The sequence below is a fragment of the Sebastes umbrosus genome, chromosome 11, assembly GCF_015220745.1.
Source record: "Sebastes umbrosus isolate fSebUmb1 chromosome 11, fSebUmb1.pri, whole genome shotgun sequence".
Lineage (NCBI taxonomy): Eukaryota > Metazoa > Chordata > Actinopteri > Perciformes > Sebastidae > Sebastes > Sebastes umbrosus.
The window spans coordinates 7,766,868-7,790,432 of NC_051279.1; the positions used below are offsets into that span (position 1 = coordinate 7,766,868).

Sequence of the window (23,565 nt, forward strand, 5' to 3'; positions counted from 1 at the left end):
GCACCACTGAGCAACTTTCATAGGAATGAACAGGGCCCCGCCTCCAACGCTATATCCAATTCTCTTTATACATCCATAGTATTCTCCTTCAATGTCAAAACCTGGCGAATATATCATCCACAATACAACTCGACCACCGACAGTTCGGACGTAGATTTGTGTGTGTTATGCTAGTAGAAGCTGATGTGGCCTCAAGCTGTTAGCCTGCAGCAGAGATGAGGAGCGGGCTGCAGAGGTCTGCTAAGCTTTCTAACTCCACACTCTTAAATTGTTTTCATTTCAAACTTGTAGTCTTCAATCCCAAATGACGCTGACTCAAGTGACATCTCTGGAGACACAAAAGAGGCTATACAACTTTACTTTTTTCACATACGCAGTAGTATTCAATACATGTAAACGCTTTGATTTGTCGAGTTGGTAGAGTTTGCTTCAATAGAATCTAAATAAAAGCAACTAACAGACTCAGCTGATAATTTGAACTCCATTCAGTGAGCAGTTTACATATTGTCATAGTAGGTGTAGTACTGCATGTTTATGACACATTTTAAGAGGTTAACGGGCAGGGAAATTCACCAGAATTTCTCTAACAAGGATGCCTCACTTGTTTTGGAATTTGTTCAATAGCAGCACTACAGTAAAAATAGTATGAAAGAGGCTGTGGCAGCAGAGCATTTAACTTGATGAATTTTGTGCCAGTGAAGCAAACTGAAGTGAACAGAAAGAGAAAGAGACAGAGATGGACGGTGGAGACAGAGCGATCTGGCTGACGGGTGATGGAGTGATCAGCATCTCTGCTCCCAGTGTCTGATAGACAGATAGGCAGACAGGCAGACAGACAGACAGTAACCACTATTGTCTGTGGTCAAAACAAGCACACACACACTACTGATAACACTGTCTGTCTACACTCTCACTGATAAGACGGGACGAGAGGGGAGGAGACAGAACAGTTTGTGAGACGAAATGGAGAGAAAAGGCAGGTAGAGAAGGTAGTTGGAGACGACTATCTTATAAAGAATAAGACGGAGACAGTAAAAGAGTTCGAAAAAAATAAGTTGTTAACTCAAGTCTCAGTGGAGTGTTGAGGGAGAGGAGAAGTGGGGGATTAGGCGATAGGATCTGGCAACCCAACCTCATCCAACATCTGATGGTTCATCATCTGCCGTGGAAAGGTCTGGAAAGCGCCAACCTGATAACCACGACCTCCTCGTCATATCTACACTCGATCCTGCTTCATTCTGCTCAAAGCAAATAATAATCAATTACTAAAAGCTAATTTAGATCATTACAAAACTGATTCCTTAAACAGTTAAACACACATCGGTCAAACACCGGTCTCCTGGTTGAAAGTCCTGTGTTTGTTGGACCCCTCCACCCGCCATAAGCAGCTTCTTTCACTTTTATTCTACGCCACTAGCTCTGAGCGTAGCATATTTACATTGCCTCTCTATTGAAGTAAAGCTGCCTTGCAGGTGAGGTTTTCTTAATGCAGCATTTTCTGGGAGATGAAGGAAATAACAGATAGAAGAAGAATGAGGCAGGTTGAGGGAAAAGTGGATATAGGCCAAGAACACGTCATCAAAATTCACTGATAACCCCTATCGGGAACGGTGATCAAATTCCAGAGGTTCTTTGACCAAGAATGATGGATGTTGCAGATCCAGAAGTTGATGCTTATTCTACTGTTTCACTAGGTGATCCAGATGAGTGTGAGTGTGAGCTAAATGCCTTGAATGTAAAAGAACAAGTGAGAAGGTGTCTGGGGTTTCTTTGGTAAGAAAAATAAAGTCAAAGCCTCCTTTTTTCAAACCGCCTCCCCAATCAAGGCTGTCAGAGATGCTTTAACAGGCCGTCGTTCAGCGGTACGGACGGCTGCTAAAACACGGCGGCGTGATTTATGAGGCTGTCCCTTTCCGTCAAAGAGCCGGCTTAACTCTTGTGTTTTCTCTGGGACGGCGAGGCTGCGAGAAGGAGGCATTCTGCTTTTCTTTGACACGCGCGTTCACACGGTCGCGAACAAAGAGCTTTATTCTCCGCTGATAGGACGTGTGTGAGAGACCCGCCCCCCCCACACTCCATCGCTCTCCAGACTCCCCCTCCCTCGATCCATGATGAATATGTCTCTTTTTTAGTTGTCAGAGTCTGAAATATGGGCAGATGAAAACACAACACACCACTGGATGGAACCTCTGCACACCGCACAACACACACACAGATATGGCCATTCACACAGAGCCCCTAATCAGCAACAAACACAAACAGACCAAGAACGGGGAAACATGCAGGAACAATTAGTGGATTAATCAATAAGTCTATCAGGAGAATATGAATTTAGGATAGTTTTAACTATTCAAGTCAGTTTTGATTTCTTATTTGTCAAGTACAATCATTTTATTTTCATATAACTATAACATTTTATATTTTAAAATGTTCACAGTTTCATGATTTTAACATCTTCAACCTCTTGGACTCACCAGTGGATCAGTCAAACTCATGCTGTGCAGCACAAGTTTGTTTAAAGCCAAATAACTATAGTCTAAGTACTAGTGGAGATCCTCAAGTTTCCAAAGCGCAATAGCTTAAATTAAGAGCTGGGACAAGTTGATAAATAATAAATACGACACTTTCAGACAGGGCAGTGTAGAATAAGAGGAACTACAAGGAGAAAACTGGATTTTAAGAGGTTCAATTAAACGCTTTTTAAAAAATACTGGTTAAAGTCCTACACACGATCCTCCCCAATGCCCAAACACAACCTCAAAACTCATACATGCAAATACACACAAACTTCCTTGTGACATAATCACGCACACACACACACACACACACACACGTCTTAAGCCTTTCCTGCCTACATGCTTTAGCACTCACACGCAGACAAAAAAAACACTTTACGAAACCCTGAGATCCACACACCCTCTCTGTTTCTCTAACACACACACACTCGCACTGAGGTAGGCGGTTGCTGCAGTGTGCTGGGTGGTCCTGAGGGCCTGGAGGCCCCAGATGGAGCAGGGGACTAAATTACAGAGCATGACCCACCGCAGTGACACCCAACCTGGGATTAACACCCAGCCAGGAGTCCCAGGCCATCGGTAGCCCCGGGCTGTGGGAGCTGACCTTGACAGGTTCAGAGGTGACCTCAAACACACACACACGCATACATACACACACACACACACACACACCCCACACACACGCGCTCGCTGGTTGAGTCCAGGCCCACCCAGGACTGAAATAATGAGGGGGTTTGGTCGGTCCAGCTGGATGGAGGAGAGAGGGGGTTCTGGGTGGAGGCTGGACTGAAGAATTTGGCCCCAATCAGACGGAGTATCTTGTGTCCAGAAATATCCAGATTGTGTCTACATATACACTTGAGGCAGATCACAGTCCACACCTGGCAGCGCAGTTAGTCTCAACTGTGTCGCACTCTGTCACACTTGTCACTGAATCTTTCTCAAAATGAACTCAAAATGAAAAACAAAGAGATGACACTAGTAGCGAAATGACCAAATTAACCTCTGAGTCACCTTTAGGAGTGGACCAAGTGTTTCCGATGCAAATTAATAAGAAATTTTTAGGCGACCAAAATGTTACAATTAACTTTCATGAACTGAAAACAGACTGCGAAAGGGTAAAAGTTTTAAGATGAAAACACAGACAACTCCCAGACCGGCCTACGTCGTGGTAGTGACTTGACAATCACAAAGTAGCCATGCCCTAAAGCATCCCCTGCTTTATGGTCTATTTGACTCTAAATGGGACATAATTTAATGAATGAACATCATGCTGTATTGAAGAAGACTTGAAACAAGCGATTGAGACCATAAACTCATGTTTACAAAGTTTACTGAGGTAATAAATCAAGTGAGAAGTAGGCTCATTTTCTCATAGACTTCTATACAATCAGACTTCTTTTTGCAACCAGAGGAGTCGCCCCCTGCTGGTTGTTAGAAAGAATGCAAGATAAAGGTACTTCAGCTTTGGCTTCACTTTTCAGAACCGGAGGTCGTCGACTGTTTGTGACTCATCACCTAACACACAATTTAGTGCACAGACAGGATCTTTGAGGATTTCTTTTTTTGTTGTAAAATTCACAAAATTCAGTTGAGTTTGTAGTATTTTATTGATTATGTTGTATGCTTTTTTACCCTCCAGTTTGGCTAAAAACTATGATGAAATAATTTTGTTAAAGTTGCCAAATACACTCTGGTACATTCCTCAAATATTCTCAAAGGATTTATCAAATTTCATGACTTTCTCTGTTTGGACTACTGCGCTGAAAAGTAGAATATGATACTGACAGTAAAGGCAGTCAAGAAAAAGTGTGAAAAGTAATTTGTGAAAGAATCTCAATGTTTAACATCACTGAAACATTTTCTGTCATCGAACTACACTAGAACGGCTGGAAACATCTGGACGTGACATCACATCGCCTGCATGTGAAGGTCAGGCCAGGTGAAAGGAAACTTAGAGGTGGAGAAGGAGGATATAGGTCTCTGAAACACACACGCACACACACAAGCAGACGCACACATACACACCTCATAAAGAGGGCTGATACAGCTGTTTGGAAGTGTGGTCAGGGTCAAAGTTCAAACAGATACACTGACACCACACACACTCACGCCCTAAAGCACTTAAATCAATTCAGGCTGAAGCACAAACACAAACACACACACACACACACACACACACACACACTTGATCAGTCCTGACACAAACACACTCGGACAGCCTCCCAAAGAGACTTTGCGTGCACACACACGACACACACTGTTAGCGAGCGCGTATTAATAGCATGTGATGTGACTTAACCCAAGGGCCCATTTCACCAGAACAGCTGCGAGTGCGGAGTGTGTGTGTGTGTGTGTTTGCTTTAAACCTTCCTCAAAAGCCAAAATATATATGAACTCTGTTGGCCCGTCGAAGAGTTCAATGGTGCAAAAAAATACACTGACACGCCTGCCACACACACATTTTCTCACATACTGACTCTCAGCTACTTGGGTGTAAACTCTGCTCTCTACAATGAGCTGATTTAATCAAATATATTAAATAGGGCTGTCAAAGTCAATGCGATAATAACGCGTTAATGCAAATTTGTTTTAATGCCAATACTTTATTTAATACATTAACGCAACCTGCGATTTTTTGCTTGTAATGGCTCAGTTTTAAAGCTAGAGTGAAGATACTACTCCCATTTTGAAAGGAGTATTAAATACTTGAAAAAGCTCCCTTTAAGGTACATTTTGAACAGAAAAAAATTTGATTAATTTGCGATTAACTATAGACAATCATGCGATTAATCACGATTAAATATTTCAAACGACTGACAGCCCTAATATTAAAACGTATCAAAGCATGCAGAGCTTTGCAGCAAAGAGAGACATCCCTATCTGATGCTGACGTGAATGAGCAGAGCAGCTTTGATGTCTCCATAAGTCTCCATAAGCTAATTGTAAGTCAAGATGCAAATCTTTTTGATCCCTGAATGCTGACCATTAAAATGGTATGGCATTTTAATATTTTCCTTTCAAAGTTGTGCTAGTAGTCAGTTTACATAAATGACACAAGTTTACATAACTGACACCCAGTCCTCCATCCAAAACGTTTTCATATTTGCCAACCTCACGATTTTTCTCGGGAGACCCCTGTTTTTCATTGCCCACGTATTTCTCCTGATTTATGGCAGATTTTCACATCTTTATTTCCTTTTCGTCATCTCAACCTGTTTCGGGCACAATGTGAATATTAGTCTATGCCAGAGATTCACATTAGTTCACGCCAGAGGGGCAAATTATTCAGTTTTCTTTCCTGAGGATTAAAAGTGAAATCAAAAGTAGGCCAATTTAATATAAAAAAATGTGTTGCATTGTACTAATTATTTTAATTTTAATTTTAAAAGTCACCAGGATGCAGGAAACAAAGTCTCTGAAACTACATTTTATTCCCCCAGGCCCCCCGCTTTGGCTTCAAAATCCTCCCTATTTTTGAGATCTCACGGTTGACAAATATGGATGTATTCAAGGTGTGTGGGTACGCAAGGTCTGTCTTTTCTTTAGCGACTCATCTGTAAAATATTTCCTTGATGAATCTATTGGTTTATAAAATGTCAGGAAATACAATTAATACAAATTTCCTGAAGCCTAAAGTGATGTCACCAAAAAATCTGACAAAAGATATTTAGTTTACTATCACGTAAGATAAAGAAAAGTAGCACATTGTCCAAATTTAGCAAACTAGAGACTTGTTGTTTGCTGCTGCATGAGGAATTGATGGCGGGCGAAAGGAGCATAATAAGTAATGTACTTCTTGTAAAATCAACAGATGTTTGCGGTTTGAGACATAAAGAACAAAGATGGTTTCTGGTCATTATGAGGAAGCACTCTTGCTGTTTGCTGTTGGGTCTTTGAAATCTTGTCAAATGCTTTGAAAAGCCAATGATCACAGAACAAGCCACAAAAAGCTGCTGCCAGCTGCCCGATTACCATTGAACCAGCGTTTATTCAAATATGCAATATAATATACTTCTTCTGCATTGTCAATTACATTTTGAGGGAAACACACACGCACACATATATATATATGTATATATATATATGTATATATATATATTTTATATATATATACATATATATATATGTATATATATATATGTATATATATATATTTTATATATATATACATATATATATATATATAACAGCAATATTATTATTATTATTATTATTATTTATTGTCATTATTGTATTGTTTCTTTGTGCAGTGGGCTGCTGTGAAGCACCCGGGGAGCGGGAGAGGTTAAATGTCTCGCTTAAGGACACTTCTGGTATCTTTTCTGCTGACGTTAAAGTGAAAGTGTATTGTGAGTAGAGATGCAACAATTAATCTATTAATCGATTAAATGTAAAATATTAAATTAATCGCCAACTATTTTGATAATTGATTAATTGGTGTGAGTAATTTTTTAAAGAAAAAAAAAGTCAAAATTCTCTGATTGCAGCTTCTTAAAAGTGAATATTTTCTGGTTTCTTTGCTCCTCTATGTCAGTAAACTGTCAACAAAACAAGACATTTTAGGACGTTATCTTGGGCTTTCGGAAACACTGATCTACATTTTTCATAATTTTCTGACATTTTATAGACCCAACAACTAATCGATTAATTGAGAAAATAATTGGCAGATTAATCGACAATGAAAATGATCGTTAGTTGCAGCCCTAATTGAGGGAAAACAGAAGTTCTGTTATCCACAAAATACAAACATTTTCAAGGTTGGAATCATCTGCAACATTAAACTATAATGTGAGCAAAAAAGTTTAAATATGAACCATTATTTTCTTGAAAAGGACACAGCAGTCTGGAGTCAAACACTTCATATCCAATTGTAATCATACATGCTGGAATTACAAAACAAACAAGAGGAACTACATGCCACAACTCATCAAAGGACTTGATGTTGTGTGTCAGATTTATTTCCACACACAGTAACAGGACACAGAAACACACACGGTGAAGATAACTCCTGTCCTGTCTGATCATAAAAATATCTCCAAGTTATTTTCAGACTTTTCTCTTCATATGTGCTGTATGTTGCCAATGTGTATGTGGTCTGTGGTGTGGTGTGTGAGCATGTGTGTGTGAGCATATAAGTGTGTGTGTGTGGGGACAGTGTTTAGTCTGAAGCCATATTTAGTCTCTCTGGTCCTACGAGGAGGCCTATAATCACACAGAACCTTTCTCTCTACTCATTACACACACACATACACACACATACACACGCACACGCACACACCGTGGCCTGTCATTAACAGTTGACACTAACCTCCCAGGCTGCACACGTGCACACGCATATGGTGCACAAACACACACACATGGCAGGTTGTTTGCATGCATACACACACATTTTGATGCACATTTGTAAAGATGAACATGTGTGCAAGAAAAATACATATGCACACACACACACACACACAACACACACACACACACACACTCATGCAGAGCCAGATGTGAGTCCAGCTGTGTGTCCAGCCGGCGTTCTGCACCGGGGATCTGATTTATTCTGGCTGTTTGGTCTCTGATATTATTTACATTTGACTTTAAATTCAATGTGACGCACAACAAGAGCCTCAGGGATGTTTTCCCTAAAGCTAAATGACGGGTTCATCCCCGAACTCAGAATTACTTTCACTGACTCTGCAGCCAGCTGCATGTTTACAGAGGAGCAGGTCAGGAGAACTGATATTTAACTGTATAAAATATAACATCTGTACAGTTTCATAAACATAAACTAAATTAATTAATAAATTGAATTATGCTTCAAAGCACAGATTAGCAGCCTTTAGCGGAGGGCTTCTCTGGAGGTGTGGCCTTAGTTTGTCATCAGTGTGTTGTTGTTGTTTGAGGCTGCACGAGGAAACAATGGTGGGAGAAATGACTAACAACTTCCTGTCAGTAATAACCTCCTGTAAAATTAGTCGAAGCTTGTGGTTTGAGACATTAAGAACAAAAAGACATGATTTCTGGTCATTATGAGGAAGCTACGGTCCTTTGCTGGCTGCTGATAGGCTGCTGTTAATCTTTATAATCTAGTCAAATGCTGAACTGTTTGAAAAGTCAATGATCAGAGAAGAAGCAACAAAAGCAAGAAGGATTTTGTTAATCAAATCCAAGCCATTAAAATAATGTATTTACCTGCCTAGTCCCCTTATAATGACTAGAAAACATCTGTTACATATTTCTGTAAAGAAGTTCTCAGGCTCTGCATTATTCCACTTTTAAGATAAAACAATGTCTGAAGTGACAAACATGATTTTGTTGACATTCTTTGATTTTTGTGTTGATTTTGGCGGCCCCTGTGGACAACAGTGGTAGGACCGGCGGAGCAGCGAGATGAAGCTCTGCTGCTAACCAAAGGAGGAGGAGCCACTGCTGCCGGGCGCGGAGCTCTCAACCGCCTGCCGGAGCTCCGACTGCAGGTCGAATTGTGCACCAATTGTGCAACGACTGTGCAGCGACGACTGTGCAGCGACGACTGTGCAGCGACGACTGTGCAGCGACCCTCGGCATTGGAAACCGACGCACAACAGTATGTGACGAACCGGGCTTTCAACCAACTCCTATGTAAACACATCCATGATTGAGACATCTTTCAAGATGACGCGCTGAGACCAGATCCCAGCAGAGATACAACAGGATATCCCTCCATGGTTGTTGTGGTTTCTTGTTATGGCAGTGATCTATGAACTGTAGTTCACTAAAAATGTATCAATAAAAATGAAATGTAATTTTCCAAACCCTGGTTAGAATGACACAGCTAAATGCCAAACATTAGTCATGCTCTGTTTATACATGTAGCTGAAGTCCTTTTTATTAGTCATTGCTTTGTGATAAAATACGACCGAATAGGACAGCGAGTCAGGTTGTTGTTTGCTCTGTGTGCGTGTGCGTGCGTGCGTGCGTGCGTGCGTGTGTGTGTGTAAATCGTGCATTGTCTGCTTGCGGTCAGAGACCAAAACAAGGCAGTCTAATCTCGGCAGACAAAACACAGAGAGATCCTGACTACAAATTAGCACCACACACACAGAGACACACACACACACACACACACACACAATCACACAGATGCACGCACGACACACATCCCTGCGGCTGTAGAGCCGGGCAAGTGAGCCAGCCGTGACAGCGTGTGGCTGGTTTTCACCTTGTGGGTCTTCTCATTTCTCTATTTTGTGCGTCCTCGTCTCCTCCGTCCTCCTGCTTATGACTCGCAAATCGGTCTCAGCGCGTTATACGTTATACATCCATGATCGTATGATATCTTACCAAAAGTTATTCCTTATTTTTTGTACATTTTCCTATGAAAGTCCCGCAAAATGTGTCAATTTCTGCTCGTTACATGCATACAGACTTTTCAAAACAAAGTTCCGTCTAGAAACAACTTTGCTAGGTTTAGGCAACAATGTGATGCTTTTACAGACGTTATGTGATAAATAAATCAACGTTGAATTCTGGTTTCACACGGGATACAAACAGCGGTCTCCTGGGCGAAAGTCTGATGTTTTTGGACCCTCCCGTCCACCCCGACCTCCTCCCTAAGCAGCGTTTGTCACTCTTTATACTTCCTGGTTCACGATTATATGGATTACACACAAATTGATTTTGTGGGATATACACAAATTACAGTGCATTACTTTTCATAGCTATAGCTACAAATGATGTATGAGGCCAGCCAGCTTAGATGGCCCATAATGCATTGCTGCTGCTGCTGCAAAGACATCATGGCTGTCCATAACTTTCTTATTCTGAATTAAGAGAAGCTGCTTAAAATAAAGAAAAAGGAGAAAGAGAAGAAGATATATTTCCCAGAATGGTGCACACACAGACTGAAACACATACGTATTCCCTATGCTCACCTACACACAACCTGTACACACACATGGTGTCCCTACGGTCCAACATTGAACCACACACTTGATGCAGTCCAGACCAGAGAGACTTGAGAAGCCAACACACACACACACATACACAGAGAGAGAGCCAGGTCTGAGGTGATGGTTTTGGTTGTGGTCCCAGTGAAAACGACACTAATTTGGAGCTAAGGAGCGTTGGCAAGCCGAGTCAGAATTCCATATACTTACAACTGAAGGAGCCGAAAGCTAATCGTAAGCTAACAATGCTAATGTAAAGTAAATGAGGTCAATGCTAATGCTATTGTGATGCTAACACACTGACAACATAGCTTGCAGTTCACCTTCTCTTAGATCGCTAATCTGATCAAACACACTGGCGGCTTTGTAATGTGAAGTCCACACACACTTACTTAAACATACATGCACACACACACAACGCACACTTTCATAATCATGAACACACACACATGCACACATACGCACACACACACTGCTCTCAAACTCCAAAAAACACACTAAATAAATTGTACCCACAAACACACCCTTGGCAGCAGTGTGTGTGTGTGTGTGTGTATGTTGGAGTGTGTGTATGTGTTGCCCCCGCCATGCCTGTTTGCTTTACTCTCAATGGTCTCCTTTGAAGGACAGAGGGGAGGAAAAGAGAGAGAGAAAGAGAGGTGGGTGAAGGAGGGAGAGAAAGAGGGAAAAAAATGAGGAGAACTCTGGGAATTCACTGCAACAAGATAAATATCCTCGGCTTGGCGTCGTGAGGCCGCCGCACTCTCTCTCTTTGATACACACACACACATACACACACACACGCGCTGATTACAGAGTAAATATGTGTAATCGCATAAATCGGCCATTGTTTGTGAGGCGGAAGCAACAAACGCACACGCACAACGTGCAGAGACAGACGTGTTGATTTTGGAGAAAGTGAACTGGTGGTGGTGATCAGTCATGCAGGCCAGAGTCATACACACACACACACACATAATTAACTTAATTTATATAAACAAAATAAAAACGTCAATGATTCAAATCATCAGTTTAGGAGCCCCCGATTCTAATCTCATGTCGTCAGACTTTTTATTTGCCTCATCAACGTACACGCGAAAAACACAGATTCAATTTTACAAACCTAATCTCGTCTTGAAATTACATTACCAGACCGCAGGGTTGGGTTACGATAACTGGTTCAATTTTGGATCTGGTTCCAGGCTGAAAAAAATAATCTGATATCAAACCTTTCATCTCTTCTGACTCTTTTTTTATTAGCAAAAAGCAATGCAGGAAACCTTTCTTCAGTGAAAGTGGCGCTGACCGCCACATGAAGCAACCTCCGCGTCTGAAAAGTGAAGCCAATGTGGAAGTACCTTAAACTTGCATTCTTTCTAATAGCCAGCAGGGGGCGACTTCTCTGGTTGCAAACATAACATTGTATATCCGATTGTATAGAAGTCTGTAAGAAAATGACCCCCTCTTCTCACTTAGTTTATTACCTCAGTAAACATTGTAAACATGAGTTTATGGTCTCAATCGCTAGTTTCAAGTCTTCTTCAATACAGCATGATGTTCATTTAGTAAATTATGGTCCCATTTAGAGTCAAATAGACCATAAAGCAGGGTATGCTTAAGAGCGTGGCTACTTTGTGATTGACAGGTCGCTACCACGCCGTTGTCCGGTCTCTGTTTTCGCACTGTTTACAACTCAAACATTTTGGTCACCTAAAAATGTCTTATTCAGCGTTTGGTTGTACTTAGCTTCACCCTCTCATGTCACTTGTCACATCAAAATCGTAGTCCACAAACCAATGGGTGACGTCACGGTGACTATGTCCACCTCAGTCTATGTGATCAACATGACAGATAAAATACATTATCTGTAGCTAATTAATTTTGGCTGTCTTCTGGTAGATGTGCTCGTGCTGGCGGTGGTACTCAGACATACCTTTATGCATATCATAACAATTGATTTGAAAGAACTTTGGTTTGGTAAAATGCTATCAAATCTCAACCCTAGTAATGGAAATAGGGAGACGGGTGATGGAAAAATTGTACAAGTGTAGCAGGACTTGCTGCAGATTTATTGAAGACATTTGGCCTCTCAAAGTAACTGGACTTGATGAAGATTTTTCCCTAAAAGGCTGAGAGGAACTGAGGAAGCCTTTCGGAAAAACATCTTCCTCAAGTCAAGTTGCCTTTGACTTAGCACTTTTACATATCCTGTGACATGGCGGGCTGAGATCTACTGAAGAAAATGTATCAATAATAATAATAAGAAAACAAAGAAAAAAGTGCACACACAAAAAGCGGGAACCATTACCACATGACTAAAACTCAAAAGCGTGGACATGGAAAATTCTCATTCTACATTTGACTGTATCTGCTACTTAGAACGGAGACATAAACACACACATACAAACGTTTTCCAGCCTGGGCCCAAAATCCATTAGCTACAGATCTGTATATATTGTTCCACTGTATTACAGTTCGACAGACTGCCAACTTGTCCCATTGTGCATATGGTTTCCATACATGCAGACCACATGACGCGCCCCATACACAGCTATATTTACAGCTAATTAAATAATGGAATGACACGCACACACAGGGATCATTGTTGAAATGGTATTTCCTTAACGAACAGGAATTTATTCATCAAAAATCAGATGCACGTGGCACATTTCCTCCGTCATGTGGGCACAGTGTGTGTGTATAGTATATTGTATGCTGGTGTGTAATCTTATTATTTGGGGTGTGTCCTCCACAGACCTGCAGACAGAGTCCTGCTGGTTTAAACAAAGATTAGTCTGAACACAATACAACGCCACCGGACCGATAACCGTAACACAATGTACTTTGATTCAATGGTTTGAACTTAGTTAAATAATCTTTTTTAATGTCCACTCCAACTTATCCCTTTAATTTTTCCAACATTTATTCTTGTTGCAGCTTACTTTAGCAAACTTAGTTTTACTTTATATCAACATGATAATTTGCAACGTTACGTCTCCTTCACATCGAGTCACCCTAACCCTTTCTTAATCTAATAGTCTTCACTTCATCTATTAATTTACTTCACATTGGCTTTTTTATTTACTTTCTACTTTACATTAACACTTTAAACTTTAGCCTGCTGTTATAGTCACTTAAGTGTCTATTTTACATTACTTTAGATGTTAAGTATTTTGGGGCATTTAAAGCCTCCTGCCTACGCGGTGTTTGTTGCTCTTTATACTTCCAGGTTCACGATTACGTTGACTAAATACGAATTGATTTCGTGGGATATATACAAATTAAAGTGCATTACTTTTCATAGGTATAGCTACTAAAGGTGTGTGAGAACAGCCGGATGAATTCGGTTTGCAAAAAGGAAGTTGCCTTTGTGCTGCTGAGTTTTACATCCCTGTCGACTCTGAGAATTTCATCCACGCGGTAGGACGTAATGGACTTTTTGTATTTCTGTAGTGCTGCGTATAATTCGTACATATCAGCCTATTTGGTTTAGGCCTACAACATGACCCGTTATTATATTTCCAGGGAAACAGGAAATAGTTGCAGTTCATGGTTGCATTTTGTATTTCATTTACTACCTATGTTATTTTAACTTTTTTTTTTTAACAATACAGTCATCACTTTTATTTTGTTTTTACATGGAAAAGACTACTTTAATGTATTACCTCCAGTCACTACCACTAGTGCAGAGCACAGCAGATGGACATTTTCAATCACCACTTCACTGTGGTCTTTTGACTCATAACGTCATTGAAAGCATACACGTTTACAGTCTGTGGTCGACATGGCCGACAGCACGGAACTCCACACACTGTCTTGTGAACTGCAAAGTTGATTTCATTTACTCTACGGCCAAACAAAAGCTTCCCACGACCAAAGCAGAATGCAAACAGCAACCTGCTGCGGTTTTGTATGTTACAGTCAAAACTTCTGTGCCAGAAAGAGTTTGAAACGAAACGACAACAAAAGGTCAAAACTGGCCTTTGACACCAAGCAGAACAAAGTGGGATCCAGGTCTCACCCGTGATCTCTATCAGAGCGGTTCACGATGATGGTCGAGCCACAGGTTTCCAAGGTCAGGGGTGTAAAATCAGCCCTGGACTGTTGGCACTGAACTATCAGACTGTTTAATTAAAGCTGCAGGAAAAAAGCCTCCAGTCTATAATCTCTGCTTCTCTAATCTCCTCCCAGCATGACAGCTTTCCAACATGGATGATTTATTAAATCTCTGCTTGGTGCCCAGCAACAGGACACGATGAGAAATGATGTGGTAAGCATGGTGGGAAACTTTTTCTTAATATAGTCACTGGTTGGTCAAAACTCCAGTTTGAATATTTTGGCAGGAAAACTGATAACCGGAGCACAGCAGGACCACGCTGATGATCTCTCTTCAGAGTACTAAAGGAATTCTCATGAATTTATCATTTACCTTTAACTCACACTGTACCGTTGTTCCTTTAAAAGGGACTGCATGTCAGTTTTTACGCATATGAACGTTTTTTAATCATTTTATATTGCCAATCTGTGAACAGGTTGTAACCTAACCAATGAAATGAGACCATCTGCAACTTTCTGGGTTTCCTCCATCAGCCTGTAGGCTGCTTTTAATGAGAAGAATCTGGGCCGTTTTTTCCAGGAAAAATCCAAAGGATGTAACGTCATGCGTGCTTGCGAGTTCCTTTATTTTCAGCTCAGTGTGTAACCATAACTAACGTTCTGTTAGAAATGGAGTCCGCTAACGGCAACAAACGACCAGCCACCACCACAACTCAGACTCCAACACAAACTCCACGAACGCACAAAAATACAAAGTTATATCTAGTGAAGCCCGTCTTGAAAAACAGGAATGTGACTCTTGACTTGCAAAATTATCCTTAAAATTGACAAACATCATATGTGAAATCAGGTCCCGTGGGGTCCAACGGAAGGGGCAGGACTTCGCCTCTCTATATCAAGTGGATGTAGAAGTGTGGAAGTTGCAGTTTGTGCAGGAATGTGTCTTGTTCCCCTGCTGCTGAGTGGAGTGATGGAGGTTTACTTCGGAGTGAGTAACATTGTTGACTCCAGCCCTGCAGACCAAAACTACGGTGTCTCTGCTGTGCCTTCTGACCACGATCGGGATCAACATCGGCCGGGACTTCAATTCATGGAGGGGCCTTCGTTTGGTAAACTAACATTACTGCCAAGCATGTGAAATATATAGTGACATTATGGTTTTAACTGGCTAATGTTGCTAACGTTAATCAACGTATTGTCCTGTCAATCACGTTCAGTCTCTTGTCTGTCGCCTCACTGTTTTGACCGATGCTCGCTTGCATCTAGGTAGTGCAAGCACAAGCAACAGGACGCTTACTGTTGTTGACTTAAGGGCCACAGGTGTCACTGTTAACAAGCAATTTCTGATCCTTACAGAGTCCCTTTAATGTTTTACTTCCTCCTGATTTTCTACAGCCTTTCATTTCCTTTGCTCTTTACATTTAACAGTTCACTCAATGTTTACTCTGTTTCATTAATTCACCTCCTCTTCATCTCCATCCTGTTTTGAATTAGTTCCTTGTCCTTGTGCTGTGTCATCTGATTGTTTCCTCCTGTGCTTTATTTCTTTCACTGAGTAATCTGCCTTTTTTCCTTTTTTTTGTGAAGCTCTTTGTTTAAGTTTTTATTTTTTTTATACTGCTGCTTTATGTCATTGATTTCCTTTTAGTCTCTGATCTTCCTTTAAATCATTCATTCATATAGAGTATTCTTTTTCCCCCACTTCTGCTCTCTTTCCTTCCCCCCGGGAAACTTTCTCTGTCCTTTGTTTCCTTTCCCTTCTCTTTCGTCTGTCCTCTGTGGTGTGATGGAGAGCTCGGATCACTCTGTCATTTGCCGGGCAGACAGCAGACAGATGAAAGCAGATCAATAGGAAATAAAACAGACGATAAACGTCAGATTTGTTCTTTGATTCTTTCAGCTGTGGGATCAGAAGACAGGAAGGAAAGGAAAGGAAGGAGGAGGAGATCATTTACGACTCTCTCTCCCTCCATCTGCCCGATTCAAATCTTTCTTTACATATTACTTTTATCTCTACTGCTTTATCTACATTTATTTGGTGTTTCTCTACCTGGAAATGATCATTTCCATCTCTTTCATCTCTGTGAATCGCTTCTCCCTTTAATATCTCATTTTGCTTCACAATCTATTTGACAAGTTCTTCTTGTAATGCAAAGAGAAGTAGACAACTCTTTGTATTTCCATCTCCTCTCTGTTTGCAACAAAGTCATTTCCGTCTGTCCTGCGTCATAAACTACGGTAAAAACAGAGATGCATTGTTTCCATCGCTCTCTTCCATACTTTGTTTCTCTTTGCACTTGTCTTCTTTTCTGTTTGCATTTGTTTCTTTCCATCTCTTAATCTCTTTATATTCCCATCTGTCTCTCCCATGTTTCAGTTTCTCTCCTCTTTAATTCCCTCACTTCATCTCCTCATCTTTCCACATGTCTTTATATTTGGTATATCCAAAATTCTCATTCTTTGTATTTCTATGTCTTTGTTTCCCTTTCATCTGTCTATCTCTTCTATCTTTCTCTGAATTTCACCCTCCGATCCCCCTCCTCGACCGCCTCTTTCCCCTCCCACTCCGACCACATCCATATGTTAATAATAAAGTCTCCTCCAGCTCCACCACATCTATGAGGAAATCCTCTGGCAGGTCATCTATGTCTGTCTGATAAAGAACAGTACGCATGCTTCATCCTCACTCTTCTCTTCCTCCCTCTGTGATTGTTTTTATACGACTTTCATACTACGGCTTATGTCGGGTCCAGAAATCTGGACTGACCCTACTGGAACCGATGTGGATTGTGTGTTATCCCGCCCGCAACCGCTGCGGCATTTAATGAGCCCCAACCTGATTAAAATCTGGGGAAGATAAATAAAATGATCAAGCCCGAGGGAATTGAGAGAAATTAGATCCAGACTCGGCTCAAACCCGCCTGGTGTTCAGGGCGGGGCTGATTCGGTTTGGGCTGACAACCAGAGCTCTATCACAGAACAGTTATCTGATCCAACTGATATGACAAGGTTTAACACAGCTAAATCTGAAACAGTTTAACTTTAAACAGATTTTTTAATGACCTAACGCTACCTGGAACTGAATGGATGACCAGTTCAAATCCAAAATAATGAAATAGGGCTTTCAACACCGGCTGATTTCTGTTTGCTCATCACAAGAAGTTGTAAAGCAGAGAGAGAGATTAAAAGAAAAATGGGTGCACCAGGAAACTAAAAGACAAATAAATGAAATGCTGTCACATTTGCAGATGTGTTCCAATAACCTCGTGGTTATAAGTTATTCCTCATTTTTTGTGCATTTTCCTACTGAATGTCCAGCAACACATGTCAGTTTCCGCATGTTACATGCATACAGTCTTTTCAAAATCAACTTCTGTCTTCACAGAAACAATTTGCTCAGTTTAGGCAACAAAACTTTGGTTTAGGAGAAGATTGTGGTTTGGGTTAAAATAGCTACAGAAGTGGCGTTACTTAAGTACCGAAGATACGTGACAAATAAATCAACGTTGACTTGTGGTTTCACACGGGACACGAACCATGGCCTCCTGGGTGAAGTCTGGTGTTTTTTGACCAACCCATCCACTCCGAACTCCTCCCTACACAACCTTTATTGCTCTTTATACTTCCTGGCTCACGATTACCACGATTACACATTGATTTCATGGGATGTATACAAAATAAAGTGCATTACTTTTCGTAGGTATAACTACGAGACTACGAAGCCAGCCTGCTACAGCCAACACCTGGCAACAGCCTCAGGAGGCTCTGTACACAGGTAGAGTTGGCGTTGCTGTGGCTCCTCATCAGGGGATAAAAAGACAAAATCCCTCACCCAGGAGACAGACCCCCCCATCACACACAGAACATTGAGTGTCAGTCAGCTGAATGAAAGACAGCCATTCAGTGATAAGACAGACAGTCACATAAACAGACTGCCTGAGGGAAAACAAACCAGACCACCGTCACCCCTCTGTGCTCCATTCAGCCTCGAGAGGGGTCTCGTTTTGTGTGTGTGTGTGTGTGTGTGTGTGTGTGTGTGTGTGTGTGTGTGTGTGTGTGTGTGTGTGTGTGTGCGCGTGTGTGTGTGTGTGTGTGTGTGTGTGTGTGTGAGAGAAAGCACTGATGGGTGTAAATGTGTGTGTACCTGGGGTGAAACATCTCCTGGAGGAAGTCAGAAAATGATTGAGAAAGAGAGAGGGAGAGAGAGAGAGAGAGAGGAAGTTTCTCGGCTCCCGTCGGTCCTTTAATCTGATACACAAACACACAGGGCACCTAAGAGGCTGCCATTCACACCAGACACACACACTCTCACACTCTCTCTCTACATGAACACACACTTGTTAATGTGAAAACACAACACTGGTCAACTGTGACAAGAGTACAGGCGCAGACACAAGCAGGCTGGTCATGGACTGGTAGTTTTAGGGTAGTTTCAATACCAATGCCAATACGATTCCTGAGTGTAGGTACCAAAACCAAAATAATACTTTTTTTGATACCGTACTTTGGGGATTATAGAAATGTTTCACTCTTCTCTATTTAACAAAATAAGCTGAACTTGATTTTGTCCTAACATAAAGCAATTTTACAAGAACTGTCTTAAAGTGTAATTGCATTGCTCAACCTGCAGCACGTTCCTCCAGTCACTGGACCGCCGTGACCAGAGAGATCACCGCCACTGCTCTGTCTGCAATCAGCGTCTCCGATCCTCCATCTGTGTGTGCGAGAGATATACCTCAAAGTCAAGTTTGCGGGCCCTCTCCCCCTAAATGGCGGTGTTTTGAGGCCGATGTGTCCGCGCTTTATGCACCGCCCCACCATCAGTGCCCGGCTGCAGTGCTTCCGGAGACTACCTCTCAGCCCTTTCAGACAGAGCGATTGGATCTCAATCAGATCTCAATGTGGACACTGGAGACTCATATTAATACCAGGTGTAAATGTAATCAGGATAAAATAATCTCTATATACAATCTGGATACGAGATGCATTTTGCCGCCCGCTGTAAAGGGGATCTGTGTTTCAGTCATGTGTGGATGCAACCAGACTTTCTGTCATCTCTCTGATCACATGCCATCACAAGAGAAAAATGTGTTCTATTTATTAACTCTGCTGCCAAAGTTGTTCGCTATCTGGGTCTCTTCGCTTCTCTTCCTCCAGTCATCCTCGGATCAATTACGACTGTCCTCGGATAAGGTCTCTTTTGCTGAAAATATATTTTTGCATGGTAGGTTTGAGTCTTTTCTCTATGAGTCCGTTTTGGATTTGGTCCAAATGTTTTGGACCCGTAAAGACCTCTAGTGCTCAGGCAAATACAGGAAAAAACACATGCAGACATAATTTGATAAAATGCTTGCACTTATGCACATATAAAAACATACAGTATATGAGCACTGATGTCCACAAAGTGAACATGCATGCAGGCGAATGCCATCATAAACCTGTACCACATAATCTACTGCAATATGATTATACACATTAATAAACATACAGTCATGAATGTGAAAACACAGCCAAATGAAACATTAGTAGCCTACACATACATATATATATACATACTTGAAATGCACACTTCCTCATGCACTCTTAGATACACACACATAGACACAAGGAGTGAGAGGCCCGACTGTTAATGGCGGTGGTCCTGCGCTCCACAGTGGGATCTGTGTTTAGCCATGTTTAGAGCTCCATTTGGGGCCAGATAAATCAAGCTGCTGTCTACCAGAAGCCTCCATTAGGGGCCCTGCGAGGCCCCTGGACGGCCTGTCAGTCACCCCGTCAGTCAGCGGGCCGCCCTCTTCCAGCGTTTGAACTCATAATTACAGGGAGGCTCAGCTTGGCTCGGCCCGGCCCGGCTCCCGAGACCCCCCCCGCCACCTCCAAGACGTAGTAGCTTGCTAGCCCAGCGCTAATGCTAATACTAACAAACGACGGACGTTTCACCTCCAGAGGAAACAGTGCTGGGGAAAATATTTATGGAAACTGAAAAGCCTCCCTCCCTTTGTTATGCCCCCTCTGGCCTCTCTTCATCCATTTCCACAAAACTCCTTTTAGGGCTTTTAGTTTTTATTTCTTTGAGTGACAGTCCTGGGTTAGCGAGTTAGTTAGCCAAGGTACACTAGCGCCGGGCTAACCTCTGGCTGCCACAGATTAATCAAGCACCAGTTAGAGGGGAGAGTGTAAAACACAGGGGCCGCGATGACTGATGGCTTTTTAAGGAGTGACGGGGGAGGGAAGTGGAGGAGAAACACACCTCTGATCAGAACAGAAGACAGAAAAACTCTCAGAGTAGAGCTGCAAATTACCACCAATGACCAAACAAACTGGTGAATTTTGTCCATCCATAGCTGGTTTGTCTTCTCTACCGGCCACTGTGACACATAACAAACAATCATTCATGGGTCTCACTCGATTCTGAAACTCATCAATCATATTCGGCTGGTCAAACGGTTCAAACATCGGGTGTACTTTGGAATCCATCCACTGTGGTCGGCAGATGAAAAAAGTTCCCTGCGCTTACACGTACACACATATGAAGTCAGGCTCGCTAGCTCTCAGGAATTCATGAATAAAATATAGGCTCATAAAGGCAGCATGAACAATGGAAATATTATCCTCCGCTGCATAAATGCACAGCCGACCACAAAGTATTCTCCCAGGGAGCTCGTTCCTCTTATCTCTGACGGCTCGTCGGCGATGGCCGGCCGCTGCATGTGGAGACACACACCGCTAACGAGGGGGAAATCCCCCCCATCACCTAAGATTGATGCAGAAAATTTACCCAGCAGACATTCCTCCGGGCCGAAATGAAAGAGGTGCCTGGTTCACCAGCATTCCTGATTGGCCACACATTCCTTCGCCATTCTAACAACAGTGTGATTGCTGGCATGGAGCCGTGGCTTCATGAGGTGAACACCCACAAAATGTCAACTTTATAAAGAGACCTGTGAGGTTTCACCTGGAGAAGGTTTTTGACCGGGAACTCATCAGTTAAAATGCCTGATATTTATTGGAAAAAAGAGATTATGGTGGCAAGAAGAAGGAACAATGTCTTGTACCTTCCTACATCAAGACCACTGAAGTGTCTCTGAGCAAACATGCAACTAATAAAATGGGAAGCTAAAAGGTGCACTTGTTTGTAATTTAATGGTTTGTTCATCATCTCCTTGTCAAAAGAAAGAAAAAGGAAGCAAGTAAGAAACGGCCGACGGCCAGGCTGCTATTTATCTTTCGGAGGCTGCAGCACGTTTAGTTTTAAAGCTAGAGTGAAGATACAATATTTTTTATGCTAAATGCAGTACCTGTGAGGGTTTCTGGACAATATTTGTCATTGTTTTGTGTTGTTAATTGATTTCCAATAATAAATATATACATACATTTGCATAAAGCAAGCATATTTACCCACTACCATGTTGATAAGAGTATGTGTGAATGTGTGATTAATTTAAGATGAATCACTATTAACTATAAATCACGATTAAAAATGTTCGATTGACAGCCCTAAAAAAATAGAGAACAAAAAGTCTTGAACTGAAAAAAAAAAAGAAATAAGGAAATGCACTTAAAAAGAATGAAATATGATGACAAATAAAAAGGTTGGAGGGGAAGAAAACTGTCTGGGAAAGCCAGAAACCGTAACCGAAAGAGTGATAAAAATCAAGAGAAGGAAATCCACCCTGACAGATGAAACTAGAAAAAAAAGGCTCAGTAAATCGTCAAATTAAAAGCATATTTGATTTTAGGCTTATCCAACTCCCCTGTCAACCTTCTAATAGAAATGAGGATGTGATGTATCCTTAAGAAATCCGTCCTGTTACAGAAGGCAAACTGCTGAGCTGGCCCCGGCCTCAGCAGCATGACTCCTAATACTGACATGAATTATTAATTTGACGCATTCATCACTCTTCCGACCAGCCGTCGATAGCCTCCATTATGGTGGGTGTGTATACATTACAGAGTGTATAGTGTGTCAGAAGCTTCCCGCATACAAGCCACTGGATGGCGGGAAGAGAGGAAGATGGAGAGAGAGAGAGACGGAGAGGAAGAACAGGTGATGGACAGGAGTGACAGCAGAAAGCATTAGCTTGAGGAGGCAGAGTCGTGATATCAGAGCTGGATATCAGACAGAGTGAAAGAGCTGGAGTAGCGTGAGACAGCGGCAGTTTGACAGGTAATTCAAACTGCACATCGGGAGTCAAGAAAGTTTGAAGAGGTTACAAAAAGTTTTACAGTGATGTATTATGTGCAGATGACTTCAAGTATTAGGGTTATGATTCATTGTGCATCATGGCCTCAAAAGTTGCTCTGTGCATTCATCATCAGCCGCACGTCACTCTTAAGTGTCCATTTCTCTGCTGTCGCTTTTTTGGCATCCGCTTTCCAGCAGGCTGTTATTTGGTTAAACCCGCCCTCTTGAGATTGACAACCAATCAAAAATGGCAAATAAAAACCTGTAACTGTGACATTAGTGAAAGTAAACTTCAACATAAACATGCATTCTTTCTAACAGCCAGCAGGGGGCGAATCCTCTGGTTGCAAAAAGAAGTCTGGTTGTATAGAAGTCTATGAGGAAATGACCCTACTTTTTACTTGATTTATTACCTCAGTAAACATTGTAAACATGAGTTTATGGTCTCAATCACTAGTTTCAAGTCTTTTTCAGTACAGCATGATGTTCGTTTAGTAAATTATTATTATTATTTAGAGTCAAATAGAGCATAAAGCAAGACCTTGATCACTATAAGCGGTTTCCACTGTATAATCAGACTTCTTCTCTTTAAAATTAAAACTCTGGTATTAAACTGTCGGCGAAAACAGTAACAGTAAAGCTTGATTTATGCAAGGCCAAAGCGACATCACACCATCAGACACGACCCTCCGCGGGGGCCCCCTGCGGCGCGTTTTCGCCTGTCCGTGCACATCTTATGTTTTCTAACTACGTGGACACGGGTGGGCGGAAACCATGCTGTGAACATGAGTTCTCCACACACTGCCCCCTAAAGTTCGGAAGGAGGAGGAGAAACCATCACGGAGTACAAAGATCCAAACATTTCCTCATCACGATTCCGCGTCAGCTC

The 23,565-nt window shown here is 41.7% G+C and overlaps 1 protein-coding gene and 1 long non-coding RNA gene across 3 annotated transcripts in view; both read right to left on the reverse strand.

Annotated features, from left to right (window-relative positions):
• Positions 1–23,565, reverse strand: part of bbs9 (Bardet-Biedl syndrome 9) — a 185,377-nt gene that overhangs the window by 91,537 nt on the left and 70,275 nt on the right. The window lies entirely within an intron of this gene.
• LOC119497230 lies at positions 5,054–22,180 on the reverse strand. Its single transcript, XR_005208889.1, has 3 exons — positions 22,170–22,180; positions 17,162–17,166; positions 5,054–5,197 (listed from the first exon to the last, which is right to left on the reverse strand). It is a non-coding gene; the product is annotated as an uncharacterized LOC119497230 (long non-coding RNA).